Source organism: Ictalurus furcatus, chromosome 4 (assembly GCF_023375685.1).
Source record: "Ictalurus furcatus strain D&B chromosome 4, Billie_1.0, whole genome shotgun sequence".
In the NCBI taxonomy this organism is placed as follows: domain Eukaryota; kingdom Metazoa; phylum Chordata; class Actinopteri; order Siluriformes; family Ictaluridae; genus Ictalurus; species Ictalurus furcatus.
This window is the reverse complement of record NC_071258.1, coordinates 8,905,993-8,927,189: the sequence shown is the minus strand read 5'-3', so window position 1 is coordinate 8,927,189 and position 21,197 is coordinate 8,905,993. Positions and strand designations below refer to the sequence as shown.

Genomic DNA, 21,197 nt, shown 5'->3' with positions numbered 1-21,197 from the left:
ATGAGTCGATCATTTGATGTTAAATCAGGTCTGCGGATTTATAGCACAGTAAAAAACTGTCAAAGACAGTTTGGTTGCGCCTTTTGTGTGGAAGTTTATTGGAGACGTTTCAGGTTGTGAATGTAAGGTCTTAAATGGGATTTAGATAGTATGATGGAAAGTAAGATTTTGTTGGGTCAAACCTTTTGACACCATTAAATTATGAAGTATGAATAATTGTGACAGACACCAAAATCTAAATGGACTGAATGTGCGCTTAAAGCTATAACATATTAACATTTTGAAATAGCACAAATCTCACGGTTCTTTTAGCATTGTTTACATTTGGCAGTACAGCGAGACAGCAACATCTAATGTTTGTTTTTTTGTTTTTTGTTTTTTTTGAGTCTAAATATTTACAGTCTTACATGTTAGCTTGGGTGTTCGTTTCCACTAATAGGTATTTTCTTACCTTCCTAGTTGTTTACATATGATGAAGCATAACACCTTTCTAAAGTTTACTAAAAGGAGCTTTACAAGTGTTCTTACATATTGTCGGGAGGTCCTGCAGGCAACAGGTGGGATATAGCGTTATCGCCATTATAGTGGACGAGTCCGAAGCAGAAGTGCTGCTTTGGTTATAATGTGGAAGTGTTTGTGCAAGTAGTCCATCATCTTTTTCTATGTTTTCACTATATTTCGTTTCTTTTGTTTTCCTCCAGTCTATATAATGAGAGAGTCCATTCTAAAACCTACATCGAACAAGAAAGTTGACCCACACAAGTATTATAGTAATAAGTAAATATCTGCAATGTCAAAACTAATCTGTATATCTGAGTTGAGTTTTCCTGCCACTTTACATCCTTGCCGGTGAGTACATGTAAATAAAAAAAAATCCCAGATAATTACATTTTATTTAGTCATAAGCAAATATGACTTTAAATAATACTTTAATATCGATACTTGGGAAAAGTGTTCTATTTCCAATGAGTAATAAGTGGAAAATATTGTCCATGCAGTCATCATGGTAATTACTTCTAAATAAAAACGTGAATTCCAGAAGAACAATGTCAATCTAAAACAAAACAAAATAAAAAAAAAATCAAAAGAATGTGCTACAGTCTGGGAAAAACAATTGGAAGTCACTGTAACTGATTCAGGACAACAGGTAAAAATGATGAAAAGCTGATTTTGACCAAAATTCAGTTTTTCTCTCAATAATATACTATGACATGTATGTATATATATATATATATATATATATATATATACAGTATCTGACAAAAGTGAGCATACCCCTCACATTTTTCTAAATATTTGATTATATCTTTTCATGTGACAACACTGAAGAAATGACACTTTGCTACAATGTAAAGTAGGGAGTGTACAGCTTGTATAGCAGTGTAAATTTGCTGTCCCCTCAAAATAACTCAACACACAGCCATTAATGTCTAAACTGCTGGCAACAAAAGTGAGTACACCCCTAAGTGAAAATGTCCAAATTGGGCCCAATTAGCCATTTTCCCTCCCCGGTGTCATGTGACTTGTTAGTGTTACAAGGTCTCAGGTGTGAATGGGGAGCAGGTATGTTAAATTTGGTGTCGTCGCTCTCACACTCCCTCATACTGGTCACTGGAAGTTCAACATGGCACCTCATGGCAAAGAACTCTGCAAATCTGAAAAAAAGAATTGTTGCTCTACATAAAGATGGCATAGGCTATAAGATGATTGCCAAGACCCTGACACTGAGCTGCAGCACGGTGGCCAAGACCATACAGCGGTTTAACAGGACAGGTTCCACTCACAACAGGCCTCGCCATGCTCGACCAAAGAAGTTGAGTGCATCTCCAAAGGTTGTGTTTGGGAAATAGATGTATGAGTGCTGCCAGCATTGCTGCAGAGGTTGAAGGAGTGGGGGGTCAGCCTGTCAGTGCTCAGACCATACGCCGCACACTTCATCAAACTGGTCTGCATGGCTGTAGTCCCAGAAGGAAGCCTCTTCTAAAGATGATGCGCAAGAAAGCCTGCAAACAGGTTGCTGAAGACAAGCAGACTAAGGACATGGATTACTGGAACCATGTCCTGTGGTCTGATGAGACCAAGATAAACTTATTTGGTTCAGATGGTGTCAAGCGTGTGTGGCGGCAACCAGGTGAGGAGTACAAAGACAAGTGTGTCTTGCCTACAGTCAAGCATGGTGGTGGGAGTGTCATGGTCTGGGGCTGCATGAGTGCTGCCGGCACTGGGGAGCTACAGTTCATTGAGGGAACCATGAATGCCAACATGTACTGTGACATACTGAAGCAGAGCATGATCAGTATGCAGTATTCCAGCATGATAACGACCCCAAACACACCTCCAAGACGACCACTGCCTTGCTAAAGAAGCTGAGGGTGAAGGTGATGGACTGGCCAAGCATGTCTCCAGACCTAAACCCTATTGAGCATCTGTGGGGCGTCCTCAAACGGAAGGTGGAGGAGCAAAAGGTCTCTAACATCCACCACCTCCGTGATGTCGTCATGGAGGAGTGGAAGAGGACTCCAGTGGCAACCTGTGAAGCTCTGGTGAACTCCATGCCCAAGAAGATTAAGGCAGTGTTGGAAAATAATGGTGGCCACACAAAATATTGACAATTTGGGCCCAATTTGGACATTTTCACTTAGAGGTGTACTCACTTTTGTTGCCAGCGGTTTAGACATTAATGGCTGTATATTGAGTTATTTTGAGGGGACAGCAAATTTACACTGTTAAACAAGCTGTACACTAACTACTTTACATTGTAGCAAAGTGTCATTTCTTCAGTGTTGTCACATTAAAAGATATAATCAAATATTTACAAAAATGTGAGGGGTGTACTCATGTCATGTGATGTTGTGTGTGTATTTTTTATGACGTGTAAATGTGTTTATTTGGGCTACTTTTTGCAATGGTAAGGAACCAAATGCAGTGGTAAAAACAGCTTAGGTAGGTGGGACAGCTTTCAGTAGAAAAGGAGATCTTTAAAATAGTCTAACTTTTTTCTGGTTGAGATACAAAGGAAAACCTGATGTTTCCAGAACTATATATATAGTAAATAATTTCATGTCAACATTTCACCATGTAAAAGGTTTTCCCAGGCTGGCACACAAGTTAATAAATTGCTGAACTATTTAAGCAATGCCATATCAAGTGAAATGTCTATGCAGCACTCCTGCTCTGTGCTCTTAACACTTGGATAGATGACTCTATCGTGCATATGTTCTGGAAGTTGGTTTTCCCTTTCCGCATGACCTCTTCAAGGATAAGCCACATCAATCCAACAGACAGGCTATTGCACATGCTGAGAAGGAGGAAGGAATAAAAGAGGTGTGAATGTACAGCCATCACTCACAGGAGAGAGTCATGGTGGTCCTGCTGGAGTTCTAACAGATGCTTAAGTAGACACAGGAGAACCACAGTGACACTCAATCAGGCAATTTATAGGAAACTGCTTATAGTCAGCTAGGAATAAAGTACTTATTTTGATGAGATGGCTAATATCAATGACAATGGTGCATTCCAATGCCAAGCTTGAGGATTCAGGTTTCTTTTAGGAGTCTGTGATGCAAATGGACAAAAATAAATTTAGATCAAGCAATATTATCATTGCAGAGTGGAAGAAAGGAATCAAGCCATGGCATTTTATGATTTATATGTATAGTGCACCTCAACCCAAACACATAAAGATCACACAAACTTCTCACCCACCTGCCCCGAGTCAGCAGGGTTATGAGCAGCTGAACATCATAGCCAGACTGTTCTTAAAGGTCCAGTATCCAAAAATCTCCTCCTTGTTATCATTCTCTATGACACACACTAATGACATTTTCCCCCCTTCTCATATGCGACAACTGTCTCATAATCATCTGGCTCATTGATTATGAAGATAACAGAACGATGGAACAAATTCAAACCCTCATCGTACAATAATTAATGAAGCAGAGATGTTTCATGAGAAAGGTTTTAACTATTACCCAATTTTAAGTCATAGGACCAAACAGTGATAAAAAAAATGAAACTATTTTAATATCTGTACTGCAAAGTAACTACAATGAAATAAAACCAATGAATAAGACTGGACTGTGGAAAGAACTATTTACGAGCATATGATGGAATCATTCATAATAACAAAACAATTCTAATTGGGAAAAGATGTTCCTTTCTGCCTTTGTGAAGTGTATAAAAGCCAAAAAATGAATTAGGGATAAGTCAGTGAGCAGCAGTGTTAAAGCTCGGATATAATGCCTGCTGTCTGAACATCTAATAAGAGCCACACGAGCAGAAAACCTTAATGGGTCCATGAATAAAGGGCCTTTTTTCCAGACCACTTTGCAGGGCCGCTGGCATATCTCCCACTCAGCAGCAGGCCATAGAAAGCTACAGCAGCCAGAGATATAAATGATTACACTCTCTCCCTCAGCATGTCAGCCAGAACAAAGAAAGAAAAAATGAAAAATTGATAGAATATAAGGAGAGAGAGAGAGAGAGAGAGAGAGAGAGAAAGACAGACAGAGAGAGAGAGAGAGAGAGAGCACGATAGCAATAGAGAGAGAGCAATAGCGATAGAGAGAGAGAGAGATTTAAAAATCCAGCCAACCCATCTGTTTTCCCCCAGTCTTGGACAGCTAACTCCCTCCTTCCCACTTTCTAACTAATAAACATCATATTAAAAGGCTTGTGGTTTACTTGGACAAGCATAAGAGCTTCCGAAAAAAAAGTTTTAAAATGAATAGAAATGAGGAGAAGGGGAAGGTGATAGACTTTTGGTCTGATGCATATGGATATAGTTAAGAGTCCCTTGAGAACAGAAGGAATATCTAAAGTTTAAAGCAGACATTTGTAGCATTTAAAGATGCCAAATGCAGGGTTTATATAGCTGCCACAGAAAAATTCAAGGTCTTTTCGAGCATTTTGGTTTTGTTTGTTTTGAAGGACTACTGCCTCTGTAACTATAAAAACTAATAACACTAGCTAAGCTAGTTGTGGTGACTTAGAGGTTAAGGCGTTGAGTTACAGATCAAAAGGTCATGTGTTCAAATCCCAGCACCATCAAACTGCCATGGTTGGTTCCTTAAGCTAGGCCCTTTAACGTTCTACTTAGCTGTATCCTTCATAAGTCCAATGAGCAAATATACTGGATTATGTTATTTTTTGCTAAGTAAGATATTATAGTCCTATACTGTAAATATGATTTACAGTTGTTTACAGTACGTTTTTACAGTACTTAACTGCTAAACCAGGTTGCCAGTTAATTACTGTAAAATTTACAGCAATTTTTTTACAGTGTGTGTTCCATTTTGAGTCTAGTTCCTCTCAAGGTTATTCCTCATGTCACCTCACAGAGTTTTTCCTTGCCACTGGATCTGGATCGTTTGGTCCATATTCCTTTCCATGCAGATTTTTGTAAAGTTGAGTCTGGTAATAATTGTTAAAAGTGTTAAACAAATAAAAATATATATTGATGCATTTTCCCAAAGAAGTTCATTGCTCATTCAACAAACATGTATGTTTTATAACATTTACCCACATTACGGATGTGCTTTTAATATTTACAGAAAGAAGCTGTCAACCAGGCTTAAATACACTTGCATTTTCTGATCATCACAACTAATTTTAATAATCGGTTATAAAACATAAACTGGTCCATTGGTGTCAGCTGCGAGCACTGGAACTGATCAATGAAGACGGCAGATGCAGAGTTTCGGTAAAGTTTTTGTGTCAAATGCATCAAACCTTCGACCTGCCTTTTGCTAAACTTTCAAGTTCCATTAGTCATGTTCCAAGCATGCTATAGGAGATATAAAGAGTCAAATACTCCAGCACCAACAGCTTACTGTGGAGTATGTTAAAATCTAAATTTGGCTAAGAATCCAGATTTCTGCTGTAAAAATGGAAACCATGCAGATGTTTCATGTAGAACAGAGCACAGGCTGGAAATAGTGTTTAGAGTGGAAATAATATACTATATTCCCACACATCAATACAGTGTCTAATGTAATACTTCTGTCTAACATGTGGAAGCACTACAGTGATATCTTTTACTGAAAAAAGGGCATCTTTATTGTCCCATTATATTGTTTGTATTATAACTAATACATGATAGGCAAAAATAATCACTTTACAAGGTTGTTCAGTAACTCAGGTTAATTATGCAGGAATTAAGCAGAAATTAATTAGTAACACTATATTAACACCTAAGTTACTACTACTAATATATACTGCATAATTACCCAGTAAGTATATATAATGATTTGGTAGCTCATTACAAATAAGCAATAATTATTGAGTCTTATACTGTGAATCTCCTGTAGAACTATCTAACTAGTCATTATTAATTGAGTTATCATGTGCTTCACTTTACAACACTGTTCCAGTTCTTCATTAACTCCTAGGGAAGGACACAGTAACACTTTATTTATTATCTGACATACCCTATGCAAATTGCTAATTAAATCAGTAATATTTGGAGAAGATATCTCAAAGATTATAGTCATAAGAAATATTCACATAGTTATGTATTCACTGAAAAAAGGGATTCAATGACAAAAACAAATCTTTGATTCTTCACACAAAAAGTCAATTATTAGAATTATTCAAATACTTTAACTTTTGTACTAAAGTGTTATCAAATAATCAGTCCCAGAGGCTTTCCACATTTAGGAGTTAGAGAAATATATCACAGCGCTGGAGCTAAAGCAGTGATCCATTACAACTATATAACATCAAGACACACTTTACATGCCAGTGGCACTGATATCCCACATTGACATGGTGAGAGTTGCCATAAATTAAACACCTAAATTAGTATTTGCTGTCAAGCAGTATAAGGTCATCAATTATGAAGTATTCCTGAAGCAGACGTAGACCATACATCTCGGCCAAAGAGGAAAGCCATGCTGCACACGGAAACCAGTCACTGAGAGAAACAGCATTCAGGAAGGAAGGCTGTGTTTACGTCTCACGTCAGCAGCAGGGTTTGTAAGAAAATCTCCTTGAGCTTTCTTGAATTGTCTGAACTTGTGCATGAATTGATTTTCACAGTACATACTACAAGTAATCTATAATTAATTGTGTATAGTAAATCATTTTACAAATAATTTATAAGTAGATTATAACTGGAAACATAATCTCTGTATAACCTCAAATCAAACATTGTTTTGGAGCTGTTGGTCAGTTCTTTGGAGCAATTAAGAGGTACTTGAGACAATTAATCTATACTAACTATTTAATCTCACTGATATTTAATTTCATGCCACAGCACTTTAATGGGATTGAGGTCACATCTCTGTTCTCCTTCTGTTTAAGCCTTTAATTTGTTGATTTAATGGATTTTGAATCATTTTCGTGTCAGACCATGGGTTCTGAAGATTTCAGACGAAATAACTGTGCATAATGCTGTAATGGCTGTCATGTTTTCTCTTTTATCTGGATGATTAGGGAAATCCTTATTAAAGAATCAACAGAACAGTAAACTCTCCCTTCCACAAGGAGTGTAAATGTTATAAATATATGTCAGAAAAAAATCTTTCTCTGGCTGTTTTGAGTCAAGTTAACAAAAAGAATTACAAAAAAAAAAACTCTAAAAGAGTCTGATTAGAGATTGTTTTACCTGCAATATGATTGCAGAAAGGGTTCAATCATGTAAAAGCTTCTTACTAGCAGCTAAGAGGTTTATTCACCTTCTAGCTATTAATCATAAACATTTTAATCAAATATTGAAAGTCCTTGTTCCTTTCATGAGAAATGACTAAAAAACTGAGAGTAAATGGATGTATTGATTCTGGACATGTGCTTAATACTGCAAGTAATTTTTAAAATTACAAAGCATATAAACTAATCATTAGGATGTTAATTTGCGATAAACAATTAACCAAATCCAAAAATAAATTCATTACATATAATTGGGCTATAATACAGTAAATAGAACCTAAAATATATTATTAAAATGCATAATGTTTCATGCAAGAAGTTTTGGTTTGCCACAATCTGATGCTTTTCATTGTTTGGTGTAAATTTAGTCGCATACATTTAGTCGCATGTAAATAATATATAACTTTGACTAAAACTTTTTATTTCCAAAGGATTTGATATAATTATCATAAATATCAATCAATGCAGTGAAGCCTTGTATAACTGAACAACAACGTGCCAGAAAGCACAGTCCCAAAAACAACCCATTTTCCTTCTGAACAATATGTTCTTTCTTTTTTTTTTCAAATAAAGCAAAATGAGTTGCTCTGATGTACTTTTAAAAGCAGAGCAGATGTACATTATCATTTAACTCCCATATGATGGTTAAATCTAGAATATGGCCCTGAATGTGGGTTTGCTATTGAAAACATTTTTGGACTCTAACTCTGAGCCCAAAAGCTTTCTTTTTATATAAATACAGACTTTGCAGAGGATAAATGCTTCAGAAGTCTTAGATAGAAATGTGTCTTAAAGTGCATGGTGGCAATATCCGTACGAGAAAGCATGATATTGTGTGAGGTGCTGGAGATTTGTATTGTTGACCCAAGTTTCATTTGCTCGGCAGGGTATACTGCTGAAAGAAACTCATTTCAGAGCGCCACTGTGAAATACAAAACCCTTCTGCTGAACTGACTGAAAATTCCCAAGTGTCACTATTACCTGCCACAATGACATGGGTTCAAGGGCTCTACTGATTTTCCTGTTTATGCATTCGGCCTGCCTTACCAATCCATTAATATACATTTCCTTTTACACAAGACATACAATTTTCTATAAAAGCTAATAGACACTGAAAAAAGAAACTTCATTTTTCTTCCACGTCCGTCTCTTTTTTATTTGTACTATACATAACCATGCAAAACGGGTTTTATATATCAGAGCAGGTGATATAAAATATCATCCTTCCTGATTAATGATAAATCTCTCTGACTGACACTAGAAAGCCTGTTAATCACAATGTAGATAATTAAGCACTCACATAATGAGAACCCCCTGCATCTGACATCAATCTAACAGAAATGCTAGCTCAAAGGTTTTTTTCTTCAACAGCACTGACAATTGGCCACCTCACACTGTTATTCTAAGACCCACACAGAGGCCCAGCTTGAAAGAAAACACTCACATAAAGGAAAGGAAAATTAGCGGTTTAAGTGTTCCAGAGGATGCTAAATGAAGCGTGTTATAGAGTTTGCGAAGTTTGGCATAGACATTTCACACCTGTACAGACTTCAAGCAGGCCCATTAATCTACATCAGCAAATAATTCACAACCTGACGCAGGTCATCTTAGGCAAAACCTCTTTTCTAAAATTAGGCGTCAATTTACTTAATAGAGCATGCCATTTATAAAGATAAATTTACAGACGGGACAAATCAGTAGCTTGGGCACCTGGTGCTCCTGCTTGTCTGGGGTAATGAGGGTTTTTTTGTTTTTGTTTTTTATATGTAGTTGCCCGACAGCCAAGTAAATTTAACAACCAGAAAAAGAAAAAAACAAACTATTTTTGCAAAACAAAAGTTTCCATTTGGTACGTTGCTATTTTTAAAAAGTATGCACTTCATAGTGGTGCGACGATCTTTGATGCTGTAACTATAGTGCGAGCTACTCATTACAAATCCCACCACCTGCCACATTACTTACATCAGCCAAGGTGTCTGATGGTCGAACGTTGTTTTCCCAATGCACATTTATTAATATGCATCACAGACAGTCAAACAAAGCAGTCATATAACTCACCTATTTTAAATAATTAAATAAATTAAATAATTGTCAACTTGCTTTTAAACATATTTACCAAGGGTGCCAATATTAGTGGAGGGCACTGTGGCCCTGTTTACACTAGTGCGTTCTCGTTTTAAAACATCGTTTTAAAATTAAAACGATCCTCGTCCACACTGGCGTTTCCGCTGTGTTTCATCAACAATCTCCGTCCACACTAAATGACCGAAAACGCATGTCACATGACCATTCATGCACACTGGGAATGCGCATACAAGTGTAAACAGGAAGTTGGTTGGTAGTGAAAACCGGCGTTCCATGTAGTGCTTACGCCGATTGAAATGAAATTTGTTGCCGATTGCTCTAGTCATAGCTCGCCTCTTGCGCATGTAGGCAATTGCAGTATTATAAAATACAGAATTTAACTGCACAATCGCTGCTAAGAATGACAACAAAGCCAGCAAAGCTTGCAGTTCAGTCTCAGTGTTGTTGTGTATACGATCAAGGTAGCGTAATGGTCATATGGTAGGGGCTTGACGAATCAGGGAAGGATACGCAATGATCCAGAAACTTTGTTAGAGGAGGATAATTATGATATACTTGTTCATTTCCCTTAGTCTGTACTACTGTACTTAAATAGATTACCGTATATTATAATCTTATGTCATCTACCACTTTTCTGGGTGGTCAGTTAGGTTCCCAGAAAAGCAGCTGTTCCATATATCAAGACACAAATGCATCCTTGGACAGATGCTAATATTTACCCTTTCCTGCAGTACACTGGCGTTTCATTCCGCTAGTGGAATGGAAATCGACTTATCAAACTTTTTCAATCAGCATAAACAAATTAATAATTTTATCATCACAAGTCTGTTATAAGTTTAGTCCGGACACTGTTGGGTTTCTGTGTGTAGAGTATTGTGACTCTGTGTTGAGCTTCTGGTGAGCAGAGTGATGGGAAAATGGAGGGGTGTGACCCCCCTGCTGGGCGAACAATTCGCACCTCTCCACAATAACAATGGTACAGAGATAAAACGGGCAGCACAACTAACACGTTTTTGATAGTAAAACACTGTGTAAAGCTGCCACGATAAAATTATTTTTAAGATTTAAACCTAACAGACTAGGTCAAAAAAATAAATACTGCAAATTCTTAAAGCCCTGAGTGTCTACTACTCCACTATTGTGGAGTGTGACATAACAAATATGTTCAGTGCTGAACTTGGGCACGGCAAAACAGGCAGAAACTCAATTTTTTGGCCTCTGGTAAAAAGAGTAAAAGAATAAAAAGTATTTAGCAAAGCCTCCAGTAACAGAACACAACACAACACAACACAACGAGTTGCTGACTTTTTACGAGGGCACAAACACAATGTGCTACCTTAAAAACTTTGTTAGAAGATAATGATCAGATACTTTCGCTTGGTCTATATTAATACACCAAACTACTAAATTAGTAAACTCGCTCGCCATATGTTTATTATATGTCAGCTATCACGTTTCTGCCTAGTCAATTCGGTTTCCAGGTAACCAGCTGCTCGAACTATCAAGACACAAATGCATTCTTGGAAAGAATCTAATATTTAGCAAAGCCTCCTGTAACACAACACATTATAACCCCAAAATTATGGCTTAAATGACCCACAACTACCCGGCAATAAAAGGCACTCTGCTGCCTTCACATACTCTAATGGATTATTAAAGCTCTGTCAAATATGGTTTATATCAGCGGGACAGACAGGATCAGCTCTCAGCAGCGTATTGGCTTTCACAACAGTCTGTAGGGATGCCAGGGCTTGCTATCGTGAGAGACAATTTTGCTCTCACGATAGGTGAAATATGATTGTTGCGCTGAAGGGCACTGAATATTGTTGGGTCACTCACTTTTGGTTTTTAAAAATAGTCCCTCACAGGCTCATGCATGTCTTCCCCAGCATGTTGAAGCATATTCTCAAAGCTCCTCCCTGCCAACCTATCATCAGGCATTAACATTAAAGTAAAGCAGCTAAACTCAGAATCAAAGCTCAGGACGACAGAAAAACACAAAAGGTAATGTTTAGTGAGTTGTTTAATTACTGTAGTGAGGTGGTTATTGTAATAAAAATGCCAAGGCTTTGTTCACACACACAACGTGCTTTTTACAGATGGAGCTGAGTGATGAGTGTGGCTTGCCAATGTGTCCCCCTTATCTGCCTCTCCTGGATGGCTCTCCAGGGTGCTCTACACTGCTACAACACCCTGAACTCTCTTTTAGCTTCATGTACATTGAGACAGAAAGCTTCAATGTAGCAACTACATTAGAATTATAATGTGATGTTAACTGTAGAATCCATACAGTACGTTCATTCATTCATCTTCAGTAACTGATTTTTCATGTAACGGTGGATCTGGAGCCTGCCCAGGGATGTGAGAATACACCCTGGATGGGATGCCAGTCCATAGCACGGCACCACACACACACACACACACACACACACACACACACATCTAGGTGCAAGTTCTAGTAGACAGTCCACCTACTGTAATGTGTTTGGGAAGTGGGAGGAAACTGGAGAACATGGAGGAAATTCAGCTGGATGCAGAGAGGACAGGTAAAAACTCCACACAAGACAGTAACCTGAGCTCATGATTGAACCCAGGGTCCCTGGAGTTGTGAGGTGACAACGCTACCTGCTGTACCACACCAGCAGAACACAAATCTTATCTGTTTCATTTATTTCAATCTTATTTATATAGTGTTTTTAAGAATAGAGTTTGTCATACACAGCTTTACAGAAATCCGGATGTAGACAATTATACACTATTAAGAGCGCAACGTTTTAATTTTCTGGAATCCAAAGCCAAATTATATTAACTATATGTTTGGAAATTGAATGGAGTGTATCTATAAAACCCATGTAACTATACTTAATTAGATCCAATATATACCATACAAAGGTATATTTTCTTATAAAAGTACTTACAGAATGACCCCAGTCACAAGAAATGGTATAGTGCAGCATATTTTTGGAGTGTGATCAGCATACACTAAAATATAATAGCACTAGAAGTGTTTGTCAAAACAATTTAAGAAAAGTGCTCGCCCTATTATCAGAAGATCAGAAGATTGAATTCTGAAGATGCCACAGCCATTTGTCCAAGAACACAGTATGGGAGGGATGGCATAATTTCTCTCTCCTGGGAGATGTCAACATAGTGCTGAGCGTCGTGCTTCAAATTTATTGTTGTAGATTCTTTGCATTATGAATTATGAAGTCAACACAAGCCCACAAATTGTTACAACAGTGTTGTGGTATAGATTATTTTAAAGGTGATGATTACTTGCACAAAATTATGCATTAAACTGCTTAACCAGTGTGAGCGATTTCCCCCTGATATCAAAGCAGCTACACTACATTTCCAAGGCTAAGGTCTGCTAGGTCTGGCTTGAGTTGCAAAAATTATTCTGCTGCCTGTGACAGCCTCCTTTGCACCCTAGCACACATCTCCTATATAATCTGTCACACAGATTTCACCTGCACCGTTGGAGAAGAAACAGAGAAGGACATGACCATAAGACCTTTGACCCTATGAGTGTGTATCTCAGTTTTCATTGTTCAAACTCCCCTCTATAATGACCTCATTCCCACTCCATAAACCAGCACCGTTCACAGTGTACGCTTGCATTCAATAATATGATGGAAACCTGTTATGAACTATAAAAGTCTCACTTCTCTCTAATCAGTACAGGCATGTGTTCTGAATTACACATTCGTACACTTATGGGTGTCAAATCGACCAGGTGGCTCATGCAATATCTTTATGCAATATCTTACTGCTTGGGTCTGCATCAAGGCATCAAAACCTCAGCCTTTAAATGACATTAGAATTGATAAAAAATAACAATGTTTCAACATAATATTACACAGCCTGCACAACTTCACTTTCCTGTTCTGGGTTCATCCCTAGTCTAGTTATGTGCACAGCAGAAATATACATCTACTCATGTTTGTTTTGATTGCCTAGTCATTTCCGAGCCTTGATTTCAGACTGCTGATAGCAAACAACATGCGCAATGCAAACTACCGGCCATGACAGGGTGCTTCCTGGCAGTAGAGATAAGGTTTCAAAATGACTAGCAAGTTACTCAACACAAATTCCCCACAGAGGTCGCAGTGGCAAATAAGACTGGGATTTATTTAATCATATTTTGCAATCAGGGTAAAAAGTTATTCAGTATAGTCAAGTACAACATCTGCTTGTCTGTGTTTGGACGCGCCTCTTGTCAGTCATTTTATAGACAGTCAACTCTACAGCCCACCGTAGATCATAGGGGCGGACCCACCTACTTAACTGTTAGAGACCTAATCTTACCTAATGCACCTTTAAATTCACAAGACCCTTATTTATATTCTTGGTTCTTGTAACGATGCACATTCATTCTACTCTAATTACTGAATAATTTATAGTAATTACTGAATACTATGCTTTAAGATGAATAGCTGAATAATATGCTGTGAGTTTAAAGATGTTAAACCTAAGCTCTTAAGTACTCATTTGTCAGTATTATACTGTGGTAATATTACAGTAACACAATGGCCACAGTGGTTCTGGCCACATGCAGCAGATCCAAGCAAACACTAAACCATTCAACACTGAAAATCTTTTTTACACCTTGAGTCTGCCAAAACATGACACCCACCATCATTAGAATAAGCAAGACTGACTATAAAACTATTTCATCCTGTACTATAGCTGCATGCTATATCATTTGTTAATCGTTATCGCAGAAGGTTGCAATGTGCAAATGAGCCGTCTAATAAATATTTTATAGTGTGCCGTGAGAATCCTGTCTAATCCAATTTTCTGTAGATGTTTTGTTGAATCGCATCGTTCACATAATCCAAACAGAAATCATTTAGTCGAAGCAATGCAGTCTTAAACCATGTGCTTGTACGAGTGTACCATGTGTTTTTAATGTACTGCATGACACTTAACAATGGTTGGAACATAATTGCAATATAAAACTACGTCCAATTTGTGCAGCTCTGTCTTGTACAGTATAATACAATATCTGTAAGTGTTATCTGAGGATAATATTCTGCAATCTATAAGACATTACAGCATTGCAAGCTTTCCGACACGATGAACATGCATTTGGAAAAAAGTTCATGGCAAAACATGTGAGCGGTTTCTGTGCACGGGCACGTCTGGCAAAAACAGTCAGTCAAATAAAATACTTCAAACAGCCTGCAGGAATCAGTAAACCAGATGCCATCGACCACGAGGGATTAATGTTAAGACCCTCCGCTTGCTATCACACATACACACAAACACGCACACGCACACGCGTTCACTCTGCATGAATTAAAACAACAGGAAGCTTCTAATCCAGGAACAGCATGCTATGCTTGTATGTATAAATAGATTTTGTTGATTAAACCATATTCTTCAGGTTGTTTTCCACTGAAGCCATTCGTATTCATAACTGACTTCATAAGTTACACAATGAGCCATGTTTTATAGCTAAATTCAGCTCAGTGATGGCTGTTATGTCACTTTTTGCTGAGTGTGTTGTATTAAATCATAAACTCCCCATTCATATTTATTAATTATCTGTAGGCCTTTCACCATTATGCAATTTGTGCTGATGATTAAATTTCGTAGATATAATTATGATTAATGATTTAACTGTCTTTTTCTTGACTTTGTGTCCCTTTTATAATATAAACATAGTAGTGTAATAGTAGTAATACGAGGAATTTGCATCCAAAGCCATTTATTATATAAGTAAATAAAATTTCTGTTTGCCTGTTTTTTTGTAGTTGCAAAAAAATCCATTTGAATGACTGAAATACATAAATAGGAAACTGGAATGTACAAAGAATGTAATAAATTAAAAATGTGTGATGCAGTGCTAAATCTTTTCAACACATTCACTGAGAGTGATCAACTCCAATAAATATGGCTGTTACTATTTGTTACTATTAACAAATATTACTGCTAACAAATAGAGCTTTAAAGCTGTTGATGGAGAATAACAACTAAAACATGACAAGTTGCAAGTGCAAGTGGTGGAAGGGATGGTGTCTCTCTCTCTCTCTCACTCTCTCTCTCTCTCTCTCTCTCTCTCCTTTCAATCACAGCAATCACATGCCAATCGTGACCCTTTGTGAGCTCATGTATGTGGAAGAGGGCAGATAGTGCTTTCCTGGGTATGTTACACTGCCCTGTGACACTGCATGAGCAGCAGTTCAAAAATGTAACCATATAATACAAACATATATTTTTTTAACATTATATGGAAATTCAGAATTGTGGAATCTAACAATTAATCTAGAAAACCTTGAATAATCCAAATTAGTTTACATAATTCTGATTATTACTGTACTGTATGCAATAATTGCAATAGGTCTATCAAGCCGATCACAGTATGATATAAAAATGTCCAGTCTGTTTCCCAAATATGTTGAGACTGCAGATGATTGCAAAATTCATTTAGCTACATGGACAAATGAGAAGATCACTAAACAAAGTAGGTTTAATTGACAATAGCTACAACTGCCGACTCTGGCAGTTTATTCATTAATGTATGCCTTTTTTTAGTCTAACCGCTTTTATATGTTGCATTTCATTTAACACTTAAGTATTGTATTGTGTCCAAGCAGCAGTCTAATGTTAATATACAACTTAATGCATGTAAAGGTATTCCTATGTCTATAGAGAATATGATATGTATAATACAAATTAGGCATTTTAGCTATTAACATGCAACCCTAGTATATGTAAAATGAAGCCCGCAGCCTGTAAACACTCCACTAAAATAGAATAAGCATTGCATATCTTTAAGTTGAAATGGTCACAGTAGGTGTCTGCATTATAGACAAGACATCATAACTGGGTTACATGTCTGAGATGTAGTACACGCCACATTATTTGAGAACCACAGTTCTCACCCACCACTATCGCGAGTAGTGTCATTACAAAATGCCTAAGCATTTGCTGACCACTCCAAGTCTCCACAGAGTGACATCAGTTATAATGAGCACACTTAACCCTCTGCAATGGGATTACACGCTACGATGACAATTTGTAATTCAAGTGTGGCTGCTTATGTCATGCCATTTTCTAGCTTTTTGTACAGTCATGTTGGCAGGCCACAGTTTGTTCCAGAGACACAGAGACTGTTGTTTCTTTCCATGGCCAGAGCTCACGGCACTGAACAGCCTGGCACTGCAGGCCTGCGCCAAACAGGTCAAAGGGAGAAAAAAACTGTTGCTCTAACACACAGCTCTGTCATTGTGGTCCTCTAGCACTGGATCAGTGCATGTATGTATGGATTCCTTTGGGCTAACTGCAAAGAATGAGTATATTCCTGATCATCAGGGTGGGAAAATGTCATCTTGATGAGTGAGACCCAGAAAAATGCTATATACAGTATGTATGTTCTAATTTGAACTAGACACAAAAAAATCCTTCAGATTTGAGATCTCCACTTGTGTATTATTAAAGGATATGAAAAATCCAATATCCTGATCTGTGTTAAATAAAATGCTTGCTACATTGTGATTTGATGACTCACGCTGGCATCAATCTCCCCCTGAAGCAGCCAAAAGCAAAAGCTGCAAAACAGGCAACCAAGGGGCTTGATTTGATTGAGCTCAGTGCCGGGTGTGGTGGGTTTAATGACAGGCTGCGCTGGTTTAAAGCAGGGGCATGATGGAGCAGATATAAACTCTATGGCTCATCCAGCTAAACACTGCAGAGACATGCCACATGAGCAGCTTAGGGCAGAGGCAGGAAATGGACGCTGAATTCCCCCAGTGGAAGGCCAGAGAGGGCAGTAACCTGTAGGCTATATGCTCCTGGCAGGATGTCGAACAGGAATGTAGGGTCATGAAGAGCGGGTATCTAGCTCCTAGTGCCCTACTGTGTGAGTAGTAGTGAATCCAATAGGATATAATGAAAAGTGTGCTCAAACATGAAAAACTGTTATAACAGAAGTAAACAAAAAAGGGTGATTATAGACATGTCATTGATGGATGAAGACAACGGCTTTCCAATGGCATTAAATTACTTTTACTCACTTGCCGAGGAGGAAGCTGAAGTTTAAAGGCCATACTTAAGATCTAACAGAAGCTATTTGTCACTGGCAAGGGAAAACTCCCTGAGACAACATGAGGAAGAAACCTTGAGAGGAACTAGTCTCAAAAGTGAACTCTCACATGGGACACATGATAGCAGGATTATAAATTATATCTCTTATACAATTGTATAGTAAAGTCAAACAGTAATAATTTGCTGAAAGGATGTTCAGTATGAGCATCATAATCTTTATGATTACAGCAGCAGCAGTACTACATACCTACCTACTGAAATGAATTGTCAGGTTGACTTTGCTTTTCCATTTTAAACTAGGCAGTCAGTGTATAGAATATGAAAACACATCATGAATACTGTACACATTTTGCAATTGAACTTCAGTTAATTTTCAAAAGTGATGTGCACACATGCAGCAACTTGCAAATGCCTGATTGACAGCATTTTTCAGCTACCAAAGTATGTTATTGAAAAATGTTATTGAAATGTTATTGGAAAATTGGCAGAGCCAACAATCTGGAAGCTTCTGTTGCCACATCGTACCATAAAATACTTGAGTGTCTTGGATTGGAAAATGTCACATCAAATATAACATGGATCCAATATGGTTACTAAGATTTACTAAGATGTGGAGTTAAGCCCCACAACTGACATCCAATTCTAAATTTCCCTGAAAATTATTAATTACGAAATGTCTTTAAAAGAGTGAAAGACAACTACATGTATTGCACTGTCCTGATTTTATAAAAAATAAGCTAAAAAAAAAAAAGACCTGTCACTCAACACAATAACAGGCTTACTTCAAAAATTCACACTGAGATCAGCATTCCAGTGGAGGACCAATATAGTTAACTGCTTCAGTTTTCTAACCGGTCTCTCATGTGACACCCCTGACATCCAAAATAATCAGCAATGCCAGCAATGCAAAGGATCTGAAAGTGAAGATATTAAATAGTGGAGTGTTCCAAATGAAGATATTTGTGAAGAGTGGACTGAAATTGGCATGAAAACTGAGGTCTCCTATAGCAAGCAAACAAACTAATTAACTAATTAATTAATCAATTATCTGGTCTATACCATTCATTACTTGCTTAAAAATTTACAATTTTTAATTCCTACCATGTACATGTCTGTGTGTCTGTGGGTTCATACATTCGGCAATATAAGTTTGGGGTTTTTGAGTCATCTATAATTAAACAGTCTGGGAATGTATTAACTTGTACGTACTAGTATTATAACAATGTTAAAATATATGTTTTTTGGAAATTCTAATACCAGTAATATTATTTTTAAAAAACTCATATATTTTATGCTGGCATACTGGTACTTTTTAGTACTGATATTCTAATCATATTTACTTTGAAAAATGTAGACAAAAAAAAGCTTATCCTGGTATACTGGTACTTGTAAATACTGCCCTGCAAAAAATTGCAGAAACCCTCATAGAATTTGTAATGGCTTTAATGGTTATAATGGGAATTGTATTGGTTTTAATGGAAACTATAATGGTCCTTGTGGGTCTCTACTGGTAATTTGTTGCCTTCTATTGGTGGCATGTTATGTCTAGTGGGATACCATTAATTACTAATAACGGTAATGGTTTTAATAGTTAGCTGATGGTTTGTAATGGTATTTCTTGTGGAAACCATTGGTATTTCTGTGTTTCTGTGATAGTTTCTATTGCTTTTTTCAGCAGGGTGGTATTCTAATACCACTAATATTACTTTGTAAAAAGTCTTTATGTTATATTGGTACACTGGTACTTGCAAGTATTGATATTCTAATAATATTTACTTTGAAAAATGCAAACAAAACAAACAAAAAAAAAAGAAAATGTTTATCCTGGTATACTGTTATAGGTACTGGTATTTTAAATACCACAAATATTAAAATTGGAAAATGTCTTTATTTTATACCAGTATACTGGTACGTGTAAGTACTGATATTCTAATAATACTTATTTTGAAAACTGTAGTCAAAAAGAAGTTTATACTGGTGCTTGTAATTACTGGTATTCTCACCATATTTACTTTGAAAATATAGACGAGTAAATAATGTTATTCTCCAGCAAACTGGTCTTCTTTCTGTTAATTTAACCATAAACATTCACCAGTCAATAAGGAACTTAAGAAGAAGCATTTAGGAGAAAGTATTTTAACTCACAGGTATTGTTTAATTTTAATAAATAAATAAATAAATAAAAATTAAAAAGAGCCTTTGTGTTTGAAGTCTGTCTTTATTTCTAGACTAATTATTATATTCTTCATATTGTGTTTTTGTCAGAACCACAATATCGTGAGGCAAAACAAAACGTTAGTTTCAGAAAGCATATCAACAACAAAGTTTAAAACAGAAATGCTGTCCTACCTGGTTACAAGAGAAGACTTGTAGAGGTGCTGTCAGACAAAAAAAAAATGACTCCAAATTAATACAAACAACAACAACAAAAAAAAATAGAAATGAAGAAAGAAAACGTCTATTTGGCTTTCATAAAGTTCGACAAACTAGTCGAATGAACTGTTCTTTAGCTGAGAATCCGCTTTCAGTTTGTCCGCATTTCCCCGTAAAGCCAATCAGTAGTGAGAGGAACTGCAGGATATTTAACACAGTAACATCTGATCCTTACACACTGCTGTGTCCTGAATCCTCTCCGAGTCAAACTGCTGTCCTGGGAATGTTTTGGAAGCGGAAATGAAACGCGCAACGGGAGAACGTAGAGGCTGTATCCAAAATGACGCCCAACTTCCTATCTACGTGCACTTCTTGGAGAACTGGATAACAGCTTCTCTGCCCTATGTAGGGCACTAACTCTCGAATACAGGGTTGTTTGGACTACAACATGCACGAGAACTTTGTGTTGTGGCTTTATCTAATAAGAATAAAGGGTAAATAACAACCCTAAACTCATTTATCTGTTACTAAATGTATATAGTGTATATAGTGTTACTAAATTGTATATAAGTGTAAATAGTGTATAAAGTGTATATAGTGATAATTTAATTTATTGTCACTATATACACTTTACCTGGCTGTTACAACAATAACTGCTATGTCCATATTTTGTATGAAGCTAATTTGCTGAATACTCAGTCATAGCATGTTATGTTTACATTGATACCATGTTTAAATTATATTGTTACTCCTTGGCACCTATCTTCTGCACTACCTGTTATATCAGACACTTCCACACTAAAACTGTGTACTGGTCAGCGCTACACTGTCACTTACTGTACCTGGTGTCCTGTTTTAGTAGGTACTGTACTGTCCTGTGTTTTTAGCACACGTCTGCACGTGTACTTTATGTAGAATGTTTGTAGATCTTATTTAGTTCTGTGTCTCATGTGGTTAGTGTGTTGTTTTATGTAGCACCATGGTCCTAGAGGAACTTTGTTTCGTTTCACTGTGTACTGTACCAACTATATATGGTTGAA

At 37.0% G+C, this 21,197-nt stretch overlaps 1 protein-coding gene across 9 annotated transcripts in view; it reads right to left on the bottom strand.

Annotated features, from left to right (window-relative positions):
• Positions 1 to 20,552, bottom strand: part of tspan9a (tetraspanin 9a) — a 219,715-nt gene extending 199,163 nt beyond the window's left edge. For 6 of the 9 annotated variants that reach the window (XM_053622820.1, XM_053622821.1, XM_053622822.1 and 3 more), the window contains exon 1: positions 20,134 to 20,552. The gene's annotated coding sequence lies outside the window, so the exon portion shown is untranslated. The remainder of the gene's footprint in view (positions 1 to 20,133) is intronic. The other 3 variants (XM_053622818.1, XM_053622827.1, XM_053622823.1) reach the window with 2 other exon arrangements.
• Between the last annotated feature and the right edge of the window lie 645 nt (positions 20,553 to 21,197).